Source organism: Sus scrofa, chromosome 17, assembly GCF_054392235.1.
Source record: "Sus scrofa isolate SSC_HxYL_T2T_F1_AM1 chromosome 17, Sscrofa_HxYL_maternal_Yorkshire_Landrace_v2.0, whole genome shotgun sequence".
Taxonomy (NCBI): Eukaryota; Metazoa; Chordata; class Mammalia; order Artiodactyla; family Suidae; genus Sus; species Sus scrofa.
This window is the reverse complement of record NC_139399.1, coordinates 52,036,501-52,063,939: the sequence shown is the minus strand read 5'-3', so window position 1 is coordinate 52,063,939 and position 27,439 is coordinate 52,036,501. Positions and strand designations below refer to the sequence as shown.

The 27,439-nt window shown below is 43.2% G+C and overlaps 1 long non-coding RNA gene across 7 annotated transcripts in view; it reads right to left on the bottom strand.

Moving 5' to 3' along the window:
* The window catches only part of LOC110257407 (uncharacterized), a 131,131-nt gene that overhangs the window by 95,242 nt on the left and 8,450 nt on the right, over window positions 1-27,439 (bottom strand). For 3 of the 7 annotated variants that reach the window (XR_002339966.2, XR_014832387.1, XR_002339967.2), the window contains exon 4: window positions 13,097-14,777. This is a non-coding gene — a long non-coding RNA (uncharacterized LOC110257407). Of the gene's footprint in view, window positions 1-4,848; window positions 5,421-13,096; window positions 14,778-16,257; window positions 16,512-26,562; window positions 26,739-27,439 lie in introns of those variants that run through there. The other 4 variants (XR_014832384.1, XR_014832383.1, XR_014832385.1 and 1 more) reach the window with 3 other exon arrangements.

The following is a 27,439-nucleotide window of genomic DNA, read 5'->3' as shown; positions in this document are numbered from 1 at the left end:
CACCCAACCCCCAGAATCCCCCAGGGCTGCTGCTTCTCTCATGGGGGCAAATGAGAGAAGCAGCAGCAATTCCTAACTACACATCTACCCGTGAATCCAGAGGATGATTTCAAGTCACTCAACAGTGCCAGAACCTCAGAGCAGCAGCCAAGGAGGCAGCCAGCTCTACAAGGGCAAGCACAGCTCCGAAGGAGACAGGGCCTCCAGTTTTCTCACCTTCCAGAAAGACTAGGGTCCCATGGCCTCTGTGCACGGGCCTGGCAGGGTGTGCAGAGGGCCCACGTGTTCCACATGGGGTAGAAAGGGCTGCCCCTCCCGGCCAGCCTGCACTGGGGCTGTGTGAGCAGCAGCTGCTCTCAACTCGCTCCACCTCCAGGTTCCTCCTGGCCGCAATTCTTGGCCTGATTCTCCTGTCCTCAGCCCTCAGTCCCCTCCATTCAGTTGGGCTCCACACCTGGTTCTCTGTCCTAACCGCAGCCATTTCCTTGAAGCTTGGCTGGACCTCACCCAGCTTGTCTCGTAGGATGTGACTTCCTGCCTCTGTGCCGGCCACACACACCACTTCCACCTGGGGCTCCCCACCCCTCGCCCCATGCCTCCACCTCTGCCCCCGGCCACACGATTCAGGAGTCAGGTCTTCTCTGGCCAGCTGATCTGGATTTAGGTCCTGAATCCAGCATGTACTATTTACATGCACTTAGGCATGTCACTTTGGCTTCCTGAATTTCAATGAAAGAAGCTGAGTCTCAGAAGGGGACAGCCAGCCCTCATGGTCACACTGGATACTGTGATGAGAGCCAGAATCCCGGGCTTCTGACCCTAAAGCCAACAGTCCTCTCAATGAGAATGTTTCTTTTCATCTTAAATCCCAGTGTCCCTCTTCTCCTCCCCTCCCTCTCCTTCCTCCTCTTTCAGATAAGGATGGGCTGTTTCCAGGCTTATGAAGTCTTGCCTGTATGACCTTGGGCTTCGGGCTCTGACACCCGGGAAGTATTCCGTCCTTACTTCATTCATTCCTGGGTGCAATATTCCTTAGGAGAGTCTTCCGGAGGCCTTTTGTTGGACGTGGGGGCATCAGAATAGTCCTAGAGAGCTCAGATGCCAGCCTCCAAGGAAGGCAAGCAGGAAAGAACTATAAGGCCCAGTGGGGTTGTGGCGAGCCCAGCTGTGGCTCCTCATTCACTATTGACCTGGGAACAGCCTAGCAGGTGCAGATTAGCAAAGTGGAATGAAACAGCAGGCACTGAGCTCACCCTGCTGGGGTTTGGGGAACCACACAATATGTTTGATTGAAAGGCTCTTTTAGAAGCTTAATTTTTTTAACATTAAAGAATTAAATCAATAATGTCCCCATTTCGGCTTCTCTGTGATTATGCCCTTCATGTCCTGTTTGCTACTTAGTAACAGGCTTTCTGAAAATCGCAATCTATGTCATCTGTACCACAGAAAATCATGGGAAGGGGGAAAGAGGAAGAGAAAGGAATTTTCACAGGATGCACACCCACTATGCACCGGGCACTGTTCTAGCGCCATTACATCCACTGTCTGGGGTCGTCCTCCCCACAACCCCAAAAGGAATTTTATAAATTAGGACGCTGAGCTCAGAGAGGAAAAGAGACTTGACCAGGGCCACACAAGAGAGCAAAGCGTGGATTGAACTCTCTGGTCTGTTATCCAAACCCATCTTTCTCCACTGCTTTCTTTGTTAGTTTCTTCCGCTCAGAGCCCCCATCCAATAACAGGAGCTCCCCCGTTTTCAGGCATGGTCCATGGAGCTAATGGGAAAGAGTTAGTGTTCACCCGGCCGGGCCCCTCAGGTGGTGCTGGACTCCTGAATAGCCTCTGGGATGGGAGGGGGAGGCCGAGATCTCCTGTCAGGGAATTAGCCTGAGAAGCAGAATTTGAATGTGCAGGGTCCACAGTGTGTGACCAGGAGTAGGGCAACTGTGGCGGGGTTTAAATCCTAGGAAATACAAGTGGTGCCTAGGACTGAATGGCCAGCTGTACAACTGGAGGCAGGAATCTCGGCTTCCAGATGCATCTTTCCTCCTCTCTAGCTGGGAGACTTTGGGTGGGCCACTTTTCCAAGCCAGAGTTTCCTCATCAATAAAATGAGCCCAAGGCTATCTTCCACAAGGGTTGGAATGATTAAACAATAGGTCATACGGAAAAGTTTCCTACATGGTGTCCACAGAAGGGGCGAGGTTGTGAGGCTCTAAGCTGGGACCACTGGTTGGCCTGAGGAAGCAGAAGAGGAACTCTGTGGTCAGTGTCCTGAGTGAGATTTTTCTGTGTCCTATATGAAGCTATGTTCTTGAATCATAGCTCAACTGTACAGCCACAGAGACCCAAACTTAAGGTATGATAACAATTAAATCAGAATACTTGCAGGTGGGACCAGGCTGAGTTTTTGCGGTTTCTTGTTTTTGTTTTTTGTCTTTTTAGGCCGCACCTGCAGCATGTGGAGGGTCCCAGGCTAGGGGTCAAATCGGAGCTGTAGCCGCTGGTCTACACACAGCCACAGCCACGCCAGATCCAATCCGTGTCTGCAACCTACACCATAGTTCATGGCAACGCCAGATCCTTAATCCCTGAGCAAGGCCAGGGAGCAAACCTGCGTCCTCATGGTTACTAGTCAGATTTGTTTCCACTGAGCCACGACGGGAACTTCTATGAGTATTTTTTTAAAGCTCCCCAGGTAACTTCAATATGCATCCAAGGTCAAACTGCCCACTGCACACCCTCTCCCAGGAGGCCAACCTTAGAGAAGCAGGCTCCTTCAAGCACCTAGCTGAGCCCAGCCAGGCACAATGATGCACTCACCTGCACTGATTGGGAAACCTAATTGCCTTAAGGTTCTGTGCAGAGTCAGCCGGGACTTAATCATTCCACTCACATCAAAATATTTACTCCAAATAGTCATTACCACCTGGAAGGGGCTTGCAGGTAGCGAGAGAAGAGGGGATGAGGGGAGGCGGCAGAGTTCAGCACACCCTGTAAGGGAAGCAGGCTGTTTGCTGTCCCTGTCATCCAGTGCTCAACTATCCCTCCCACCTCCCTGAAGAGACTGCTTGAGTTAAATGTTTGCACTTGAATGCTCCACGGCCTGAGTCATCCAATTCTGCATGGCACAGGTGCTGGGGCTTAGGAACATACGGTAGATGATTTGCATAAAGTGAGTGATTTGCATGGAGTGGAAAATTTGCATGCAGTAAATAGCTAAGGGGAGAATAAAATTATGGCCCAGAAATGGCCTAAAATAATGTGTTAATTTGTAGCCCCAGTGTAATCTGAATGCTTCTCTGAAAAGTGAGGTCCACCTTCAAAGAGAGAGGGCTACCCAGTTCCTGGCAATCACAGCTCATGTCCTGAGAGTGGGATGGGACTAAATTCAATGGGACACAGGACATGTGGGCCCATGGGTTCCCATGGCGCCAAGCACCTGCCACTCTCACACCACTGCTCCCTCTCAGTTCGGTACTATCAACACACCTGGTTCATGTACAGATTTGGCTCCAAAGAGGTGCTTTTCCACTGGACTATGAGCTCACAGAGAGCAGGAGTTGGATCCAGTCTGGCTCCACACCCCAGCACCTAGCACAGGGCATGGCACTGTGCCAGCTGGGAATGTTTCCAGCTGCAAGTAACAGAAACCTCAACTAATAATGGCTTAAAGCTTAAGCACATCTGCTCTACTTCACAAGAAGTGCAGAGGTAGATGGGGGAGGAGCAATTCAACAATGTTCTCAAGAACCTAAGCTTCTGGAATCTTCCCACCTACATTCTCAAGCCTTTTGTCTTATTAAAACACTCAGAGGACTGACTTGTTACAGAAGTGTAGCCTATCCTAGCATGATTAATACAGCTGTAAATGCAGACTCTCACAAGATCCTGAGCAAACGACTAAACCCTTTCTAATATCAAGAAGTCTAGAGTCCCTTGAAGGCTCAGATTTCAATATTGTTTGCAGTCTCTCCAGTGCTCAGCAGAATTCATTTTAATCCAATCTCCACCAGTAATTTATCGTACAAGTTACTTAGCTTCCCTGTATTTCTATTTCCCCATATATTTACTGGAAAGAATAATAGTGCCTGCTTCATAGGACTGCTGTGAGGACTAAAGAGATGCATGCAGTAATGGACTAAAGAGATAAGACCTAGCAATTTTACTTTTAGGAAATAACTCTACAGATAAACTCTCACCTGTATGCAAAGAAATATGCATGGGATTTTTCACTGCCCTGTTTTCTGTAAGAGCAAAGACTGCAAACAACCTAAATATCCCTCAAAAGGAAAATGGGTAATAAGTTATGACACATCTACAAGATAGATGGAATACCATGAAGCTTTAAAAATAAATAAATAAAATAGATCTCTTTGGGCTAAAATGAAAAAAAATTACTAAGATATATTATTACACGTGAAAACCAAGGAGCAGTACAAAATATACGAAATGCAACCGTTTGTTTTTATCTAAAGGACATGCCCACATATGGCAGTTTCTGGATTTTCAAAATTCTAAAATAATACCCAAGAAAAAAGAAGTTTGCTTCTCAAGGAGGGAAAGTGGGAGTTCCCAAGGTTGCTCACTGGGTTAAGAACCTGACATAGTGTCAGTGAGGATGCAGGTTTCATACCTGGCCTTGTTCAGTGGGTGAAGGATCCAGCATTGCTGCAAGCTGCAGCGCAGGTCAAAGGTGCAGCTCGGATCCAGTGTTGCTGTTGCTGTGGCGTGGGCCCATAGCTGCAGTTCTGATTCAATTGCTAGCCTGGGAACCTCCATATGCCATGGGTGTGGCCCTAAAAAGACAAAAAAAAAATTTAATAACATCCACATCCCAAACGTTACCTGGCTGCAGCTAGCTCCCGAGCAGAGATTGGAGCTGTCCACAGGTGTGTGAGCTGTTGGCCCATCATCCATCAGCAGTAGGAGACTGCGCTGGCTGACAGGTCTGTTTTCAGGGAGCCGGGCTCTGGGCTTCAGCAGTCACATCCCATTTTCCTGAGATCATTGCAGAAGTGCTGCGCCTCTGCCTCTCAATCATCGATTCTGACCCTGGCATCCAGCCACCGAAGTGATTTTAAGGCACCTTAGGGCTTTTGTGGGAAGCCAGGTTGAGGCAGCAGGATGAAGGGCTTCCCATCCTCTTACCTGGAAGGAATTTGCTTTTCCTCTTTTCGGTGAGATTAGAAATACATTCCCAAACTCCTATGAAATCCTGGGCCAAGAGTGGACATGAACAACATGGGTGGGTCTGGTCTCTGCTCTAAATGGAATCACAGCTCCTTGGATGATTAGACTGTTTAAAAATCGTGTCGAGGGAGTTCCCTGGTGGCCTACCAGTTAAGGATTCAATGTTGTCACTGCTGCGGCTTTCGCTGATGTGGCTCAGGTTCAGTCTGTGGCCAGGGAACTTCTGGCTGACCCACCGGTATAGCCAAGGGGGAAAAAAAAAAAAAAAAAAAAAGAACAAGAAGATGTAAACAAACAAAAAAACAGCATTGAGAAAGGAAGTCTACCTGAATCTGAAGACTCAGTTTTCTGTCTTGAATAGATCACATGGTCCCTCTAGGTCTTACTTCCCATAACTGGAAAAGGTAGCAGTATCTCCAACAGCACCTGCCTTAACTGCTTGGTGTGTCCATTTCCCATGGAAACAGCAGTGGTCAGTCCAAGTTCAAGAGTGTCCATCTTTAACAACCAGCAGCCCTTTCACAAGCCAAACAGTACCTAGTTGTTGAAGGTCAGCCTGCTGCCCGCCTAAGAAATAGCAATGTGTTTTATGAAAGCTCCAATTTTTAAATAGTTTAATTTCTATGCATTTTAATTTTGGAGAATAAATTCAAGTTTGGGAGATTCATTTTTTAATGCAAATTGACTTCAGAAAAGAACTGTGACAGAGTTCTGGGGTGGGACCTCCCATCTTAATGACCACATTTGCATATCAATGGCCTCTCACTTCATTTGCTGCCTTGGCCACCCTCTGAGCTTAGATGGCTCAAGACTAATGGAAAGATGGGAGGAATGCTGGTTGCACTTCCTTTTCAAAAAGTTTAAATATAGGAACTGCTTTGAAATAAAAAATTTCCCCATGGTCTTTTGAAGTCAGACTGAGCAGATAAATAATATTTTATCAAAACTACCAAGACTGTAAGAGAGTGTGGAATGGATTCTTTTACATTTGTATGGGCACACGTGCCCTTTGGAATAATCAGTAGGCCACCTAGAGGCCAGTCCTGCATCCCCAGATATTTATTGAGGGCTTACTTAGTGCCAGTGCAGAGTTTGGCATTGAATTTGGAGCAGAATTTGTCTCCTCAAAACATATCCCTTTAACATATTTTAAGCTGGTTATTTTCTAAAAAAAAAAAAAAAGCATACATAGAAGAAATCCTGAAAACTAAGTACAAGGGAACATTTTGTAAAAACATTAACATTCACATTTATAACAGAAATCTCCCTGTGCAAGGGTATCTCCTTGCTGTTCCATGAGGAAGTTGGCCAATCTCTAGAAACTCTTATCAATGAAAAAGGCAATTGGGATTTCTCATGTGGCACAGTGGGTTAAGGACCCCACATTGTCATTGCAGCAGCTCAAGTCACTGCTGTGGTGTGGGTTCAATCCCTGGCCTAGGAACTTCTATACACTGCAAATGTGCCCCCCCCCCAAAAAAAAGACCATGACTTACATCTACACAACAACCTTATGTTTGCTTACTGTGCTTTTCTTGGTAACATCCCATAACTGATTCTCTCAACGTCATCTCTTTTTTGGGGGGTGGGTCTCGGGGTTTTTTTTTTAATATATATACAATGATTTTCATTTTTTTCATTATAGCTGCTTGACAGTGATCTGTCAATTTTCTACTGTACAGCATGGTGGCTCAGTTACACTTACATGCATAGATTCTTTTTTCTCACATTACCATGCTCTATCATAAGTGACTAGATATAGTTCCCAGTGCTACACAAAAGGATCTCATTGCTTATCCATTCCAAAAGCAATAGTCTGCATCTATTAACCCCAAGTTCCTAATCCATCCCACTCCCTCCCTCTCCCCCTTGGCAACCACAAGTCTATTCGCCACGTCTATGATTTTCTTTTCTGTGGAAAAGTTCATTTGTGCCATATATTAGATTCCAGATATAAGTGATATCATATGGTATTTATCTCTTTCTGACTTACTTCACTCAGTATCAGAGTCTCTAGGTCCATCCACGTTGCTGCAAATGGCATTATTTTGTTCTTTTTATGGCTGAGTAGTATTCCATCTTGAATATATACCACATCTTCCTAATCCAATCATCTGTCCTGGACATTTAGGTTGTTTCCATGTCTTGGTTATTGTGAATAGTGCTGCAATGAACATGCCAGTGCATGTGTCTTTTTCAAGGAAAGTTTTGTCTGAATATATGCCCAAGAGTGGGATTGCTGGGTCATGTGATAGTTCTATGCATAGTTTTCTAAGGTACCTCCATAGTGTTTTCCATAGCAGTTGTACCAACTTATATTCCCACCAACAGTGCAGGAGGGTTCCCTTTTCTCAATCTCCTCTTTTGTCTTTAGCTGAGGATGGTAATCATGATAGGAATGGAGTAGGCACAGGTAGCTGTAGAAGTCCCAATAAAAGGGACCAAAGACAGAGAGGGAAACCTAGGGGATTTTGGGAGATAACTCTAAGTTAATAACTGCTCCAGAAAGCCATCAGAACAAGGCAGGCTGGCTAAACTAGAGGAGGCATGAGATGTGCCTCAGGGCATTGGGTGGGGGATGGAGTGAGGAGTACATTCAGGTTCAGACCAAGGGCAGGAGTTGAGGATGACCCTTCTGCTGATTTGAATAAGCACCTTGACAGTCCTAGTCGAAACTTATAGGGTCAAATACTCTCTTATTAGATACCAAGGAGGAGCTACTGCTCGAAGAAAGAGGAAGAGGTGGTCTTTTCCGACCCCCACTCCCCTTGGATGATAAAACTGTAGCCCACCAGATCCCCAGGGCAGAGCTTCTGTGCCTGCCCACTTGCATCTCTCACAAGCGTCCTATCTTAATAAATCTATTTCTTGCCTATCACTGTCTCTCGCTGAATTCCTTCTGCACAGAGACATGAAGAACCTGAACTTCACTGAGTCCAGACACACGGTGAGTGATTCTAACTTAAAACCTTGGGTTCAAGTCCCAATCTGGGCTTAGGCTGGGTTCAAGTCCCAGTCTCTGTTCTGCCTAGGTTCAGGCCATTAGTGCTGTCAGTTTCAGTTAGACTAGATTAAAAGGTGGATACAAAAAAATACAATGGCTAACCTTAAAAACTCCTTTAATTAAAAAAAAAAAATTGAGAAGGCTTATTGAAATTTTGGTCTCAGCTTCCCCTAGTGGGTCTTACAAATGCTAATAAAATTATTATGTTAATTAACAGCAGAATGGGGAAAAGCCAAGGGGAAAGTCAAGGGACTCTTCCCCACAAGGTGGAAATTTTTTAAAGGGTTATTAAGAAATAAAGTAAATATTGAAAAAGTCAGAACAAATAAGAATCAGAAAGAAAAGGATTATAGGACCCATCCCAGCAGGGTGGAAATCTTTATGTGGTTATTAAGAAGGAGAACGAATAAAATGGACATTAATAGGGAGCTCCTGTTGTGGCTCAGCAGAAACGAATCTGACTAGTATCCATGAGGACGAAGGTTCAATCACTGGCCTCACTCAGTGGGTTAAGAATCCGCATTGCCGCTGATACCAGAAAGATGATACCAGAGTCCGGGTTCTTGTTTATGGCAGTCAAAGAATGAACTCCGTGAAGACACAGGCAGCAAGCAAGCAACGTCTTTATTAAAGGGAAGCAAAGAGCTCCCAGGGCCGCTGGGAGGGGGAAAAAGAGCCCCCTTCTTTATTGTCCTACAGGGATTTTTATCTCTTAAAGGTGGGGAGGGGCACCAACGTGGGGCCCAGAAAGATGTGGTTTTCTCCCATTGGCCTTGCTCAATTACCCATTATCAGTCCTTGTCCAATAGGGGTTTTAGGGTTGGAAATGTCCCGTAAATTTTAGGGTTTCTTTGTCCTCTTCTTTCCTTAGATTAGGTCACCATTCCTCTCATTCCTTTTCTATCAGTTGAGGAGTGGGCTAGAGATTCGCCTTTCCTATGGTAAACAAAGTCTGTGGGGAATGCACATTTCCTACAATAAAACAAGGCCTGTGGAGGTACTACTCCCTGGGGCCCTTAAGCCACAAATGTTAATCAATATCAATATCAAAAGAATGTATCACAGCCCATGTCCTACACTGACTACCTGAAGTTAATATTCTGCCTCACCTTGAGCTGTAGTGTAGGTTTCATTGCTGTGGCTGTGGTGTAGGCTGGCAGCTACAGCTCCAATTTGACCCCTAGCCTGGGAACTTCCATATGCCTCAGGGGCAGCCCTAAAAAGATAAATAAAATAAAATAAAATAAATAAAATAAAATATAAAATAAAATAAAATAAATAAAGTAAAATAAAATAAAATAAAACAAGACATTAACAGCATTTAACAAAGGTTTTAATACAGCACTACCTAAGGCTGGGTGGACCAAAGAAACTCCCAGTTGGTCCCCCAATATTAAAGGGCCTCAAACAAGTCTACTCAATTTGTCCCAGTTTGGAGAAATTTAAAGAGTGGGAAGGTAAAAACTACAGTGAGAAACTTTACCAGCGACTGCTTGGTGGCAAAAGCTAGGCTGATTAATCAAGCCAAAGTGAAAGGGATGGAGTAGGATAGTTACATGGGTAGTTGTAGAAGTCTCAGTGGAGAACCATAGATGGAGGGAAACCCAGGGAACTTTTGAGAGATCATTGTAAATTAATAACCTCTTAAGAAAGTCATCTGAACGAAGCAGGCTTACCACAAATAAAAGCAAGATATGCCTCAGATCATTATCCTTAGGACCAAGGGCAGGAGTTTAAAGACTGCCCTCCTGCTGATTTGAATAAGCACCTTGACAGTCCTAGTTTGACCTTATAGGGTCAAGTACACTCTTACCAGATACTAAGGAGGAGCTATTACTCAAAGAATGAAGAAGAAGTAGGCTTTTCTTCCTCCCCACTTCCCTTGGATTACAAAACTAGCCCAGGAGTTCCCGTCGTGGCGCAGTGGTTAATGAATCCGACTAAGAACCATGAGGTTGCGGGTTCGGTCCCTGCCCTTGCTCAGTGGGTTAAGGATCCGGCGTTGCCGTAAGCTGTGGTGTAGGCTGCAGACGCGGCTCGGATCCTGCGTTGCTGTGGCTGTGGCGTAGGCTGGTGGCTACAGCTCCGATTGGACCCCTAGCCTGGGAACCTCCATATGCTGCGGGTGCGGCCCAAGAAATAGCAAAAAGACAAAAAAAAAAAAAAAAAAAAAAAAAAACCTAGCCCACCTAATCCTTAGGGCAGAGCCTCCTTGCCTGCCCACCTGCATCTCACACATCTTATCTTAATAAAGCTATTGCCCATCACTTTTTCTCTCACTGAATTCCTTTTGCACTGAGACACAAAGAACCTGAACGAATCCCTTTTGCACTGAGACACAAAGTCCAGACACCTGGTGAGTGATTCTAATTTAAAAACTGTGGGTTCAAGTCCCAACTTGGGTTCTGGCTAGGTTCAAGGCATAAGTGTTGACAGTTTCAAAAGATTGACTGAAGGACCTCCTATAAGAATAGGTAACATGGCCAGGGGATGGAAAGAAGTTCCTGGGGTGTGCCGATGCGGGAATCCCACGAGATGTGGTACCAACCCAGGTGGAACCCTGACTTGGGCTACAACTAGATTGAGAAACAAAAAAAGTGCAAGTGTTGATAGGGTTATAAAGGTTGGAAGGTTTGAGCAGGTGTGACATGAAGAGGTTCTGCAACATTGCCTGCATGCTTTAGGGGAATGGATGTTACATCTGACCAGTAGCACTCCCCCTACCCAGCACTGTAAGACCAAGACTTGCTGATGGGGTCCTACTGGACATTATGGTTAGACATTAAGATTTGATGGAATTGAGCTAATAATCTGTAGGAAAGTTGGGGTATTTGAATGGTGGTTATGTCTCTTTTGCCTTGGTTGTACTGTGGAGATTAAACTTGTGTTGCACTGATAAGTGTTTCCCTGCCTGGTGTTGTAAACCGGGGCATATAGATCCACCCCTCTGGCAATGTTAATCAAACAGCTAAGGAAGCCAGGAGGGTAGTCTGAGCACAGTGTGTGGTGGAAGCATGGGCTGGTAGGAACGATAGTGGAAGCTTTTTGCCCCTAGGGTGAGTTGGTTGGGAGTGAATGATCTGCTCTGAAAGAGAACCCCTGTTAAATGCCTTTGTGTTGGATCCCACTCCTAGGCATCTATCCAGAGAAAACCATGACTTGAAAAGGCACATGTGTTCCAATGTTCATTGCAGCACTATTTGCAATAGCCAAGACATCAAAACAACCTAAATGTCCACCGACAGAGGAGTGGATCAAGAAGATGTGGTACATATACACAATGGAATATTACTCAGCCATTAAAAAGAATAAAATACCAGCATTTTTAGCAATGTGGATGGACCTAGAAATTATCATGCTAAGCGAAGCCAGTCAGACAACAAGACACCAACATCAAATGCTATCACTGACATGTGGAATCTGAAAAAAGATTTCAGATCTGAAAATCTGAACTTCTTTGCAGAACAGATACTGACTCACAGACTTTGAAAAACTTATGGTTTCCAAATGAGACAGGTTGGGGGGTGAGGGGATGTACTGAGGGTATGGGATGGACGTGCTATAAAATTTGGTTGTGATGATTGCTGTACACCTATAAATGTAATAAAATTCACTGAGTAATTTTTTTAAAATGCCTTTGTGTTGGACTTTTTGTGCAGGCTTTTTGAAGGCATGATGCATTGAACCCTGAAGTTCTAGAACATAGGAATCTTTGGATTTCCATTTCAGCTGGAAATCTTCTCCCTACTATAAAGAAAGAAATTAAAGAAACTGTAGTTAGAAGGGCAGATCAGCTTTTTGTTATCATTTGGGCAGCAGCACAGTTCTTTGGGGAATTGAAAACAACTGTCTTTGTCTTGCAAATAGCTTCAAAAGAGGAAACACTGCTTTGCTTTTTTTTTTTTTTTTTTTTTTTTTTTTTTTTGCCTCTTTAATTACAACTGTCAAGGACACATACAGCTTATGCACGAGCAACACAGGGCTTAGAGGCCCTGACCCCTTATGAGGTCAAAAATTCACAAGTCACTCCTGACTCCCCCCCTCAAAACTTACTAACAGCCTACTGTTGACCAGAAGCCTTACTGATAACATAAACAGTCAATTAACACACATTCGATATGTTATATATACTATATACTGTATTCTTACAATAAAGTAAGCTAGAGAAAATAAAATGTTATTAAGAAAATCATAAGGGGGGGAGTTCCCGTCATGGCACAGTGGAAACAAATCTGACTAGGATCCATGAGGATGCATGTTTGATCCCTGGCCTCACTCAGTGGGTTAAGGATCCAGCATTGCTGTGAGCTATGGTGTAGGTCACAGACATGGCTCAGATCTGGCATTGCTGTGGCTGTGGTGTAGGCCAGCAGCTACAGCTCGGGTTCGACCCCTAGCTGGAAACCTCCATACGCCTCAGGTACATGCAAACAAGAAAGGGAAGGAAGGAAGGAAGGAAGGAAGGAAGGAAGGAAGGAAGGAAGGAAGGAAGGAAGGAAGGAAAAGAGAGAGAGAGAGAGAGAGAGAGAGAGAAAGAAAGAAAGAAAGAAAGAAAGAAAGAAAGAAAGAAAGAAAGAAAAGAAGAGAAGAGAAGAGAAGAGAAGAGAAGAGAAAAGAAAAGAAAAAAGAAAAGAAAAAGAAAAAATCATAAGGGGAGCTCCCACTGTGGCTCAGTGGGTTAAGGACCCAACATTGTCTTTGTGAGGATGTGGGTTCAATCCCTGGCCTCACTCAGTGGGTTAATGTTCTGGCAATGCCAAAAGCTCAAACGAGGCTCAGATCCATGTTGCCATGTGGCTGTGGCATAAGCCACAGCTGCAGCTCCAAATCAACTCCTGGCTGGGAATCTTCTATGTGTGGCAGATGTGGCTATAAAAAGAAAGTCATAAGGAAAATACATTTACCAATACTGTAAGTTTATGTTGTCTGTTCACAAGATGAATTGTCTGTCAGTACTTACATCAAATTGTCATATATAATACAAAACTCTATATGTTATATGTATTACTAACAGTAGACTTTAAAAATAAAAGATAAAAATAAAAGATAATATGAAAAGGAAATTCAGTTATTTACAGGTATAACGATTCATGCATTGTTAATGAAGAAGCAGCAATGTGATTGCTTTATGGTGGCCTAGTGTACAATAGCTTCACAGTAGCCTAGCCAATACATTAATAAATGAATTGTTATAAAATTTTTATGGCATACAGTATTACAGTCATAGTCATAATACAGCATTGGAAACATTGTTACATTTTTTAAAAACCACTTACCTGTAATGATAGGCTGATACAGTTTCCCCAATTATGAGAGAGAGAGATTCCGTACGGTAATATAATTCTTTGAAAGCCAAATTATAAAACAGTAAGAAGGAGTTCCTGTCGTGGCGCAGGAGAAATGAATCCAACTAGGAACCACGAGGTTTCGGGTTGGATCCCTGGCCTCGCTCAGGAGGTTAACGATCCCACGTTGCCGTGAGCTGTGGTGTAGGTCGCAGATGCGGCTCGGATTAGACCCCTAGCCTGGGACCCTCCATATGCCACGGGTGTGGCCCTAAAAAGACAAAAAAATTAAAAAACAATAAAACGGTAAGAAAACTAACATTATTAATTTTATATTAAATAGCTCTTGCCTTATGCCTATGTAAGGATAAGATAGGCCATCCACTTAAATACACGTCTTTGCCTTACTTTATTTTTTTTTAGGCTGAACCTACAACATATGGAAGTTCCCGGGCTAGGGGTCGAATCAGAGCTGCAGCTGCGGGCCTCTGCCACAGCCACAGCCACACTGGATCCAAGCTACACCTGAGACCTGTGCTGCAGCTTGCAGATCCTTAACCCACTAAGTGAGGCCAAGGATCAAATCCACATCCTCACGGACACTAATGTTGGGTTCTCAACCTGCTGGGCCACAACAACTCCTCACTACGACTCTTGCACATGATGTCCTACACAATGAATACTTAGTGATGATGATGATGAGACAAGAATGTCTTAGATTGTCACCCAGTGATGTAATATACACAACAGATAAGTTTCTTAACTGCAAGGCCTGATGACTATTTACTGTTCATTAAGTGGAAGTGGTTCGTCATTAAGGTCTTCATCCTCCTCGTCTTCATGCTGAGGAGGCTCAGGAGGAAGGGGAGGGGATGGTCTTGCTGACTCGGGGGTGACAGAGGAGGAAGAGGAGAAGGAGGTGGAAGGGGAGGCAGGCATGCTTGGTGTAACTAATGTTTTCCATAGGGTACCAGTCCATCTTCCACTATCCGCTTTAGTTCCAAAACCTGTTATCGTAAAAGAAATCAAAAGCAGGCCTGAAGAGTCAGCATCCTTCTGCCGGACTGTCTACTGTCAAATTGTTTTCCGCCTCTGCTTCTTCATCTTCTTCCTCATCACTGGCACTGGCAGGGCACTCATCTCCATCAAGCCATCTTCCGTTCATTCCTCTGGTGGGGCTGGTGTCCATTAGCGCTTGAATTCAAGATCCACATCTTGCAACCATTCAGGCCCCATCTTTTATGCTATCTCCACAATCTCTTTCGTGTTTTCCTTGACGGCCTCTGTTGTGAATCCTGTGAAGGCAGACACAACATGTGAGCACAGTTCTCTTTGGCAAGATTTTATTTTTTCAGGTTGGATGGCTTTCATGGCTTTGTCTCTAACAATGAGGGCATCTTCAATGGTGCAGCCTTTCCAGGCTTTCATGATATTCTGTCAAGGCTTGCTTTCAGGGCATTGACAATCCTTTCCATAGAGCACTGTGAGTAAAAAGCCTAGCGGTCTTTATGACCCCCTGAATTATAGGCATTGTGTTTGGTGGCAAGTAGACCACTTCAATGTCTTTGGCGTTGAAGTCATGGGGTTCTGGGTGACCAGGGGGCATCATCCAGCATCAAAGAACTTTAAGAGTGGAGTTCCCACTGTGGTGCTGTGGGTTAAGAATCCAGCTGCAGCATCTCGAGTAGCTTCAGAGGCACAGGTCTGATTCCCCTCTCAGCGAAATGGATTAAAAGATTGGAGGCATCGCCACATAGGTCGAAGCTACAGCTCAGATTCAATCCCTGGCCTGGGAATTTCCATATGCCACAGGTGGAGGCTTTTTTTTTTTTTTTTTTTTTTTTTTTTTGTCTTTTTGCCATTTCTTGGGCCGTTCCCGCAGCATATGAAGGTTCCCAGGCTAGGGGTCCAATCGGAGCTGTAGCCGCAGGCCTACGCCAGAGCCACAGCAACGTGGGATCCGAGCCGAGTCTGCAACCTGCACCACAGCTCACGGCAATGCCGGATCGTCAACCCACTGAGCAAGGCCAGGGATCGAACCCAAAACCTCACAGTTCTTAGTCAGATTCGTTAACCACTGAGCCACGACGGGAACTCCATAGTGGAGGCATTTTTTAAAAAAGAATTTTAAAAGGTAGTTTCTTACTGGTAAAGTACTTCCTGACTTCAGGACAAAGAAATCCAGAAAAATCATTCTCCTTACCCAGGCCTTCTTGTTGTACAACCAAAATACTGGCAGCTGGTGTTTATCTTTTCCCTTCAAGGATCAGGAGTTAGCAGCTTTATAGGTTAAGCAGTCTTGATCATAAACCCGACTGCATTTGTACAGACCATTAGAGTTAGCCTACCCATTCCTATGGTAAATCGTGGCACCCACTTCTCTTCCTTACCAATAAAGGTTCTTTTTTCAGGTTTTCTCCCCCCAGAATCGGGCACTTTCATCTGAATTTAAAACCTGTAGGCAGACATCCTTTCTCCTCAATGATTCTTCTTAATGGCTTCTGGGAACTCTGCCGCCTCTTGGTTGGCAGAAGCTGCTTCTCCTATTATCTTGACATTATTTAAGCCAAGCCATCTTTTGCTGGCATCGAGTCCTCTACCTTGCTGGCTCCTTCACCTTCCTCTTGCTTTCAGTTGTCATACAATGACTTTGCTTTTTCTTGACTCATTAGTCTATTAGGTATGCCTTTCTTATAGCAATCCTGCACCCACATAAAAAGCTGCATTCGTGCCACCAGATTAAAAGGTATTTTGCAAAAAGTGCATGGTTTTCACGCCTGATGCAGTAGCTGCAGTGACAGATTCACAAATTTCCTTTTTTTTTTTTTCTACAATGGTCCTTACTCTGGATTCATTTATCTTGAAATGGCAAGCAACTACGGCTGCAGACCTCAGTCTATGGTACATATCAAGCATTCAACTTTTCCTTGTAATGTCATGACTTTTTTCTGTATCTTGGAAGCACTCCCAGCACCACTAGTAGCATTCCTATGGGTTCCAGGGTGTTATTCAAGGTTTATAGTATTACACTAAAAACAATGAAAAATATGTGAGAACCGCAAGAGATTACTTTTACTGTGATACGCCATCACAACACTTACACTCACTGTAAGAGCAACAGGTGACCACAAAATTATTACAATAGTACTGTATGTACTACAGTTAATTTTATGCAGTTACAATTAATACCGTCTTTATGTTCTTTTACATTTCTCACAACTGAATGGCTCCATACATTGATGACATACCTTTGTCTTAGTTTTTTTTAGTATTTCTAGGTTACGCAGTTCATCTGAAAGTTTTCTCAAATTGTCTCAAATCTCTAAGATATTTTCCAATGTATTTATTGAAAAAAATATCCATATATAAGTGGACCCACAAGGTTCAAGGGACAACAACACAAATCTTAAAAGTCTTTTCAAAAATAATGAAGCCTTAGCTATCTCAGCACATAAACTTCATTATTCCAACTGTTTACAAACTATAAACTGTTCCTAAGCTGTCTGTAAACTAGTACATTTTATACTGTACCTAGTCCATGACTGAAGTTTTTAAATGAAAATCATGAGATCACTGATGTATGGATGTTAATGTATACAAATTATAGATATATGATATTTTCCTACCTCTTGATGTTATGGTGAAAATGAAATTATAAAAAGAGCTCTATCTGGAGTTCCTGTCGTGACTCAGCAGAAACGAATCTGACTAGCATCCAGGACACAGGTTCCATCCCTGGCCTTGATCAGTGGATTAAGGATCTGTGTTGCCATGAGCTGTAGTGTAGGTCACAGACTTGGATCGGATCTGACGTTGCTGTGGCTGTCGTGTAGGCCAGTGTCTACAGCTCTGATTCAACCCCTACCCTGGGAACCTCCATATCCTGATGGGCGGCCCTAAAAAGACAAAAGAAAAAAGAAAAAAAAGAGTTCTATTTAACTGGCTTAAAAATAAACAAATGCTTATGAAAAATTCTCAGGAGTATAGTAGAAACTAAAATAAACGTTTTTCAAGTTCACACGGCCTTAGATTAATCTTTAGTAAATAAAAGCAAAGTTTAAACTATCAGTTTACTTAAAATAGTCATGCCTTTAGATTATCAACGTTAAAAATAAACTTTTTATTCTACTTTACCAAAGTTCAAATAAGTTTATATTATCTTTGTTACAAAGTTTGTCAGCAAGAAAAATAGCTCAGATGGCTGACTTTATCTCATGAAGTTTTTGCAAGCAATCTAAACAACTGTTGAGAACAAATGATATAAATGATGTAAATGGGATAAGTGTTTATGGATAAACTCTTAGTAATAATTTTGGTATGTGACTTTAAAAATAGCTTCCCCCCAATTTTTTTGGTTTTGCTAATTTCAGTGGGGAATTTATTGGATGTGTAGATAATTTTCAAATGAAATAAAATACTGAAATGTTAATTGCTAAACAAGTCTATCTCCTTCTGTTTTATTACAGAAAATCTAAGGATGTTTAAACTTATTAGTAAATGTTACTTGTACCACATTGAAAAATTATGCCATAAGGAAATGTATGTATCTAGAAATTATGAAATGTATTCACAAGCTTGCCAATCAAAAAGTACTGGTGGAACAAACAGTTCACAATTTTTTTTATTTTTTTATTTTTTACTTTTTTAGGGCCACACCTGCGGTGTATGGAGATTCCCAGGCTAAGGGTCGAATCAGAGCTGTAGCCTGCTGGCCTACACCATAGCTCATGGCAACGCCAGTGAGCAAGGCCAGGGATCAAACCTGCATCCTCATGGATGCTAGTAAGATTTATTTTCGCTGAGCCACAATGGAAACTCCAGTTCACAAATTCTTACTTTTCACTATAAATTAAAGTTTCTGAGGGTTAAACATTCTAATTAATGTATATAATTACAACTATTAGAGTTAGGAAAACATCTTTGCATGCAAGGAAATTTTTTAAATATACATTAAAAATGGAAAAGCATTTTAAGAAAAAAGAAAGTAATTTTGCCCTAAAACAGGGCTTTTTTCCCCCCTTTTTGGCCATACCCATGGCATATGGAAGTTCCCAGGCCAGGGATCGAATTTGGGCTGCATCTTTGTCCCACCTCACAACTACAGCAACACGAGATACCTAACCTGCTGTGCCAAGTCAGGGTCAAACCAGTAATGCCACAGAGACAAGCTCATTTTTAACCTACTGCATCACAGTAGAACTCCCAAACACAGCTTTTTAAAAAAGTGAAAGCATAGGGCAAAATCTGAATGTAAAAGAGGGAGTTATAGAAGGTCTGTGGAAAGGAACCCTGAGGAGAGTATTGTGCATGGTCAAGACCGGTTAAAATTGGAATGAATTTAATTGAGTGAATGAATTTTAAAATCCAAAGCTGATATAAAACCAGAATTTGGTTTTCTCTCTCTGTTAAGAAGACAAAGTGTTCATGCACTATTTATCTGTTTTTGAGAATATTTTATGAAAGTTTCTTCATCTTTTAAGTAATCTGCTATAACATTCTTTATTTGCCTTTGAAATCTTTTATTGTCACTTTGGTTAAGTGGATAGATAAGTATTAGTTCACAGTGACCTATGATCCTACTTGACCGAGTGTTTTTTGTTGTTGTTGTTGTTTTCTGCTTGTTTGTGGGTTTTTTTGTGATTTTTTTGGCTCTACCCAAGGCCATGCAGAAGTTCCCGGGCTAGGGATTGAACCTGCACCACAGCTGTAAGCAAAGCCACAGCAGTGACAATGCCATGACCTTTAGCCTGATGAGCCATGAGAAAACTCTAAGTGTTTTAATACTTTTTGATATTTTTTACAAACATCCTTAAGTCAAATTCTAAGTGAAGGCCTTTTGACATCTAGCTAACCTAGGGATTTTTCAGAGGGCCCCTGAGAAAACTCAAAGAGAGACATTGAACTAATTAGGCTCATACGGCATGTTAAATTACATGGGACACATTGCCGAATAAGTGTTGATAAATCTGCCTAGGTTTTTGCATGGAAGATTGTTATTAATATTTGTTCTAAAAATGATAATGAAATTCCTATAAATCTTATGTCTTTATATAGTGTTATCAGTCATAATTCTAATTATCTTAAAATATTATGCATCACAGAAAAAAACAAATTCCTCTGTCAAATTGAATTATAATGAATCAGATCCTTAACCATGCCTTTTTTTTTTTTTCAAGGAGAGACATTTATTTCATTTTATTTCATTTCATTAGCCATGTCCACAGCACGTGGAAATTCCCAGGCCAGGGACTGAACCTGAGCTGCAGCAGTGATCTCAGCCATAGCAGTGACAATACCAGATCTTTAACCTCCTGTGCCACCAGGGAATTCCAACCATACCATTTTAAGTCTTGTCATTTTTATACAGTTATTGTTTTATCTGATGCTTTTACTAAAATGCTTCATATTCAAGAAGATGCATAGAAAAGGGTTTTTGTTAAATGCACATCCCTGATAATTTTCAGACCACACTACTGAACTGGGTCAGAAATTACAGGACTTGGATGGAAAACCTTATGGTTTCATAAAACTGCTAACAAAAGTCAAGATCAATAAGAACAAACTACAGAGACTGAGTGACGTGATGAATATGATTATAATTTTCATAACTTCTTGTCTGAAATATTACTGGTTATTTAATCTTTGTTTTGTAGGCATAAGGAAATCTTTCCTCTTATGCTATTTCTTATAGCAATTTGGTAAATTATGCCTTTGTAAGCAGAACTGAAATACTATCTTTTTTCTACCTACCTAGTCCCTCCAGAATTTGAAAGCTCTTAGTAAGTCTTCTTATTTTCATGGCACTATAGTTATTTACATAAATTCACTAAGAATCTGCTCTCCTTATAATGGGATGCAACGGGAAACAATGATTATATTACCAACACTTTGACTGGAATGCCGTATCTGAGAATGCACATAGAATCAGATATGAGCAGACAGCTTTAAGGAATTAAGCCTGACTTCATAGAGCATTAAGCCCCTTGGAAATACTGCCTGGTAGCTTGCTTACTTACTTTCATTTTTTTCCAGCTATAAACTGGATTGGATCCCAAATTCTTTTAGTTTCCTCAAACATTTAGCTACAGCTCTCCAAACTAACATTTCTGATTTTTTTCTCCCACTTTTGACTTGAAATCATTGAGAACTAAAGCTGCCCCTTGCCTAAAGTCCTGCAAACTGAAGCGGAACAACTTGATACAAACTTGAGAGAGATTGCCACAACAGCCCTGTTTAGACCATCTTCGTGCCGGATACTGTGTAAGTCACTCAAAAAGTTTACCTGATCACCTGATGACATCAGCAGAACTGCAGAAGATGCTTTGACCTTAACACCTAGAGATCTTCTCAACTGGCAGCTCTCAGGACTCAGACACTGGGTTTATAATTTGTTCAGACTATTAATGTTTGTTCTTCTTTTGTCTTGGTAGAAGTACCTCTTATCAATCTTACCTGATTGCTTGCACCTTACAGGGCTAACTTTGAGAGCCTGCATCACCGCCCCCCTGCAATGAATAACTGAACTGACCTATTGTCAGGATTCAGAGACTGGTTCAGTGAGATGTAAAACAATCCATCAACTCAACTTCTGGACTGTGAAACTTCTTGGAGAAATGTCAAAAGAGGGACTGTAGGGGAATAAAATTTATCACTGCAAAATGTCTTTGGCATGCAGATTATTTCCAGCAGAAAAACATTCAAGGCCCAAAAGACTTAGAAAGAAACTTTGACCTTCCCCCAACTCCCTGAAAGAGTTTCGATAGAAAGCCTCTTCCTAGAATAGAGCTGTCACCAGAGATCTCTGCAATAAATGTGAGCTGGGTGTTGGGGGGGGACTTGGCAAGGCCTAGAGAGCAGAGTCCCCTCTGAGTCCCACTCTCTCTGCAGGGCCCAGCAAACATCTATCAACCAAATATCTGTGTTTCTATCTCCTTGTGAATTGCCTTCCTCCCCTGTGAAGTCCCAAACCACTACCCCTAACATCTTCTTTTGTCTTTAGCTAAAGATGGTATTTCAGGTGAGGGCTCTGGCCATTTTGGTGAGTACTCTGTTTTCCTGGGTCTCTCCCACGTATACATGTTATTAAGCTTTGTTTGATTTTCTCCCATTAATCTGTCTCATATCAATGTAATTCTTAGATCAACCAGAAGAATCTATAAGGGTAGAGGAAATTTCTTTCTCACCCACATCCCCAAAATATCCTTTATACTTTTTTCCTTTTGACTTATGCTCTAATCGAGGAACACACATTGCATTTGCCTGTCATGTTTTTCTCATCATCTTTAATCTAGATTCTAGAACCGTCCCCTTGATTTATTTTACCTGATTTTTTTTTTTTTTTAATCTTTCATGACACTGACACTTCTGAAGGGGCCAGGCTATTGGTCTTGTACATCGTCCCATGATCTGGATATTCTTTGCAGCTATCTCATGACAGCTCTATTTGGGGAACAGGACCTTTACCTAAATGATTTGGGCAGCTTAAAGGGAAGGTGAAAAGGAAAAATCTCCTGAGTCTTCTGTTTCCTAAAAATAATTAACCTAGGAATTCCCATTGTGGCTCAGTGGGTTAAGAACCTGACTAGTATCCAGGAGGATGCAGGTTGATCCCTGGCCTCGCTCAGTGGGTTAAGGATCCAGTTGCTGTAAGCTGTGGCATAGGGTGCAGATGTAGCTCAGATCAGGTGTTGCTGTGGCTGTGGCGGTGGCCAGCAGCTGTAATGCCTATTTGACCCCTAGCTTGGGAACTGCCATATGCCACAGGTGCAGTCCTAGAAAGACAATAACAGTAATAATAATAATTGATTAGCCTAAATTGATCCTAATACCAAAGAGACATGTTTTGGGGTGGCAAATTTTCCTCCTCTATGGGGCAATAGGGGAGACCTAAATGTGGTATATTAGAGAATATTTATTGTATCAATACTAAATGTCCTGGGTGTGATCATGATATGGGGGTTATGTAGGAGAATGTCCTGGTTCTCAAGAAGGATACACTGAAGTGTTTTAGGGATGATGTGTCTGCAACTTTCAACTGGTTCAAGAAAAAAATGTTAATATACATAGAAAGAAAGAGAGATAAGGCAAATATCAGAACATGTTAATAAACTGGAGACTCTAAGTGAAGGGTACATGAGTATTTTACTACTCCTTTTGTAAGTGTCAAATTTCTCAAAATAAATAGGGAAATTGAAATGACTTCTGAGTCCAACTACCCAGAGTTAAGCCACATTTCACAAGTGAAAGGTGTGCCCCTCAGAAGGTAGCCTTCAGGCCATACCGGTCAAATGTTTGGGGGTCCTCAGGCCTCCTTCACTTATTTTGTTTATTTATTTATTTATTTATTTATTTATTTATTTATTTTTGGTCTTTTTTTAGGGCCGCACTTGCGGCATATGGAGGTTCCCAGGCTACTGGTTGAACCAGAGATGTAGCTGCTGACCTACACCACAGCCACCCCAATGCAGGATCCAAGCTGCGTCTGCAACCTACACCACAGCTTACAGGAATGCCAGATCCTTAACCCACTGAGCGAGGCCAGGGATGGAACCTGCGTCCTCACGGATGCTAGTCAGATTCATTTCTGCTGAGCCACAATGGGAACTCCAGGCTTCCTTCACTTCTGATCAGCTGGCTATGAATTCAGGAGTTCCCACTACCTCCTGAGATTCGATAATTCACCAGAACAACAAAAGAACTACATTCTTTATTTTTTTTTTTTCCTTTTTTCTTTTTAGGGCCACACCTGCAGGATATGGAAGTTCCCAGGCTGGCAGCAGAATCGGAGCTAGAGCTGCCGGCCTACCCCACAGCCATGGCAGCACCAGATCTGAGCCACATCTGTGACTTACGCTGCAGCTTGCTGTGACTCCAGATCCTTAACCCACTGAGTGAGGTCAGGAATTGAACCCACATCTTCATGGACACTATGTCGGGTTCTTAACCTGCTGAGCCACAGTGGGAACTCTGACATTCTTTTATATATATATATATATATATAAAAAAAAAAAAAACAAAAACAAAAACAGAACTAGGCAAAGGTAGAAACACCAAGGGCAAAGTCTGAGAGTGTCCCAAATGCAAGTTTTCCATTGTTTTCTGCCTCTGTTACCCTTTCAATGTGTGATAGTACGCACAGTATGGCCAGCCAAGGAAGTTCCCCCAAGTTTTGGCATCCAGAAGCTTATTATGGTTTCATTACATAACCGGGATTGATTGAATCTCCTCCCCAGAGCACCAGCTGATATCACATGGCTCAAAGCCCCAACCACTGGTCTTCCTGGCACAGCCTGCCCCCATTCTGGTCATTATATAAAGTCTTCATGGCCTATTATAGGGAACACAGACATTCCTAACACTTACGGAATTCATGTATTTTGAGCTTATCCCCAAGAACCAAGGACAAGGGACAACCAACTTCTTTATCATACAGAAATAAGACAAAATATATTTCACAACAAAAATTAAAAAAAAAAAAAAACCCTACATCAAAACACAGGTGTGCCAGTTCCTGCCTTGGCTCAGGGGAAACGAATCTGACTTAGCGCCCATGAGGATGCAGGTTGGATCCCTGGCCTCACTCAATGAGTTAAGGACCTGGTGTTGCCATGAGCTGCAGTGTAGGTCGCAGACGTGGCTTGGATCTGATGTTGCTGCGGCTGTGGTGTAGGTCGGCAGCTACACCTCCGATTGGACCCCTAGCCTGGGAACCTCCACATGCTGCAGCTGCGGTCCTAAAAAGACAAATATACATATATAAAACACAGGTGTGCCTAAACTAGAGTATTTGAATCGAAAACTACCAGACTCCAGGAACACTGTCTCAGGTTTATATGGCCTCCAACAGCACAATCTATTTGCATCTTGAGTTTAAAGAGGCCACTGAGATGTCGCAACAGTTCCCATTTTAAAGGCATCAGGATAAGTAAGCCATCTCTCTTTTCTGCACAGGTCGGTCAGCTACAAACAGTGAATACCCAGTTGTGTAGGAGCAAAGAAATGAAAGACCAGAATGCACATCCGTTGTCCAACACTTCCCAATTCGAGTTACTATGCCCAGTTCTTATGATAAGCACAGGCAAATCAGAATCTTCTAACCCTCCAACTCAAACAGTGAGGGAGTCAGGACTCCATGAGCACTGTGAAAAATCACTGTGTAATTGTAACTTAGAACTGCAATCGGGAGTTCCCATTGTGGCTCAGTGGTTAACGAATCCAAATAGGAACCAAGAGGGTGGGGGTTCGATCCCTGGCCTCGCTCAGTGGGTTAAGGATCCAGTGTTGCCATGAGCTGTGGTGTAGGTCACAGACACGGCTCGGATCCCAAGTTGCCATGGCTCTGGTGTAGACTGGCGGCTACAGCTCCGATTGGACTCCTAGCCTGGGAACCTCCATATGCCGCGGGAGTGGCCCTAGAAAAGGCAAAAAAAAAAAAAAAAAAAAAAAAAAGAACGGCAATCAGCCCTGTGGCCCCGGGGCTGTACCTTCTAGAAACTTTTTAAAGAAAGTTAGGAAGTGTGTCATATATAAGCCTTGCTGGAATGTCTAGATCTCAACCAGGTATGGTTTTGTTAGGGGCTGTCTTCATCACTAGGCTGCAAGGCAAAATGACCTAGGCAGGAGGAGGACTACAGGCATGGGACAGAGGCAGCTGCATTGCCCAGAGAACAGAGGGCAGAAATGTTCATGAAAAGTGAAAAGAGGAGGGCTGTTATCCGGCAAATAGAGGCTCTAGAAGCATCAGTGTTCTCTCTGTAACTAGTTTTTTTTTTTTTTTTTTTTTAAATATGAAAGGGATACATGCCCATAGTTTGGGAGGCGGGGGGAGTTAAATCAGCAAAAGAGTGTAATAGGAATTTTTTTTAATTTTTAAAAATTTTTGGCTACCCATGACATATGGAGTTCCTGGGCTAGGGATCAGATCTGAGACACAGTCGTGACCTCCACCGAAGCTGCAGCAACACCAAATCCTTTAACCCACTGTGCTGGGCCAGGGATCCTGCATCCTGGCGCAGCAGAGATGCTGCCAATCCCACCGCACCACAGTGAGAACTCCTAAGAGGAATTATATTCAAAATATTTTACGACTGTGCAAAAGGGCACAGACCCATCAGAACAGATTCCAGCCACTGTACTGAGTAGGACCCACTGAACAGCAGTCTGGATACAGGACAAAAGAGTTTGAATGTCCAACGCCGTGGACTCCCACCTGCACTCCGCAGATATCGGCTGTCAATTTCTTAGGACTTGCTCCAGAAATGTTTTATGCCTCTACCAGCATAAAAAAAACCTCAATCAGCAAAAGGTATAGCAGGAATTTTTACTGGCACATCTCTGTGCCTGGGCATCCTTTTTTGGAGAGAGCTCTGTTTCTGAAGACACTATTCTGGTCTGAGGCACACTTTTTTCTTTTAACAATGTATCTAAGACATCATTCTACATCTGTACACACAGCTACCTCTTTTTTCTTAAGCTTTAGCGATGCTACTCAAAGTGTGTTCCTGGTCTGAGAAAACATGACGGAGAGCTTGCAGCAGAATGCAAATCAACTATGTCTCTAAATACACACTTTCCTTCGGGTGATATATTTGTATATTTCTGTCAGTGGGATTTTCTCCTAAGTCAATGATTTGCATTCTGACTCCAGTTCCTCATCTCCCAACAGACCAGTAACACACAGGAGAAGGTCTACTTTAAGCGCTACCATAGAGCAGCTGTAGTGTAAGAACACCATGAGTTTTCTGACCAGTCCCCCTGTGACTGGCACTTGGGATCATATAAGCAATCGTACGTCTTACGTATCTGAGAGAGTGTTTCTACAGCAGAGATTCCTAGGAGTGGAATCAAGGGCTGTGCAATCAATGAGATAGCTGACTGGGATGGTGCTAGTGGTTAGAAGTGAACCCCAGAGAAAACTAGTCCCTCTCTTGCTTTTCAAGGAGGAGAAAAACAAAACCAGAAAGGAAAAGCACGCTCCCAAGCGGCAGAAGTAGGAAACGCCCCGACTCCTCTGAAAGGCAGTGGCTATCACCAGACACGAGGCCTTAGAAGCTGAGCTAAGGGGATGGGTGGTGAACACACCCTGCAGAGTGATGCTCTGATTTCAGTATAATGTGTGACAATTAAGGGTGTCACAGGGTCACGCTGTGGTCTGATCCGCAGGAAATCCAGGTCTCGTTTTCGTGGGTGTTGCTAGGCCTCTTAGGAGACTGGTGAGGGCGACTTTGAAGCACACGCCTTGGCCTGTGCGAAGCCATCTGTGGAGGGAGGAAGGGAGAGGTTGCACTGGACCAGGACATCCTGCGAGGGCGGATAATTTTCCTGGCGTTCAGTGACAGTGGATCCTGGTCAGAGGAAGAAAAGGAACACCGAAACGGAATTAGAGGCAAACGAAGGGTTAATGGGGGCAGAGAACAGCTGTGTGAGACCCTGTGAGACCCGCGGAGGAAATGACCACAGGTTCAGAAAGCGGAAAAGAGCCGAGGTGTCTTGGAAGCCGAAAGAGCAGAGTTCCCAGAGGGAATACGGAGACGGCTGGGCCAAATGCCGGAGGGCGTCAAGTGAGATGAAGACTTTAAAATCACTGTTGGGTTTGCCCACTGGCGACCTTGCTCAGAGTCACTTCAGTAAATCAGGGACAGCAGGTTCTAGACTGCAGTGGCTTAGGGAGGGATGGGAAGAGAGACGATGGGGCCCTTGCGTGTGGATGTTTGGGGGACAGGCTGACTGATGCGGAGGGAGGGAGAGGGATGGGGAGGCAGCAGCTGGGGGAACCTGGGAGCCTGTCCTAGAAGACCTTGACTCCACTTCTGCATCTGCACAGGCAGTTTACTCACTGCCAAGAAGAGTAGTAGCTGCAGAGAAAGTGGGGTCCCCTGGGGATTCGTATAAATTATGCACCATAACAGAACTCTGGGCCCCAGTCTGTAAGACAGTATGCATGGGGTGTGATAATAAC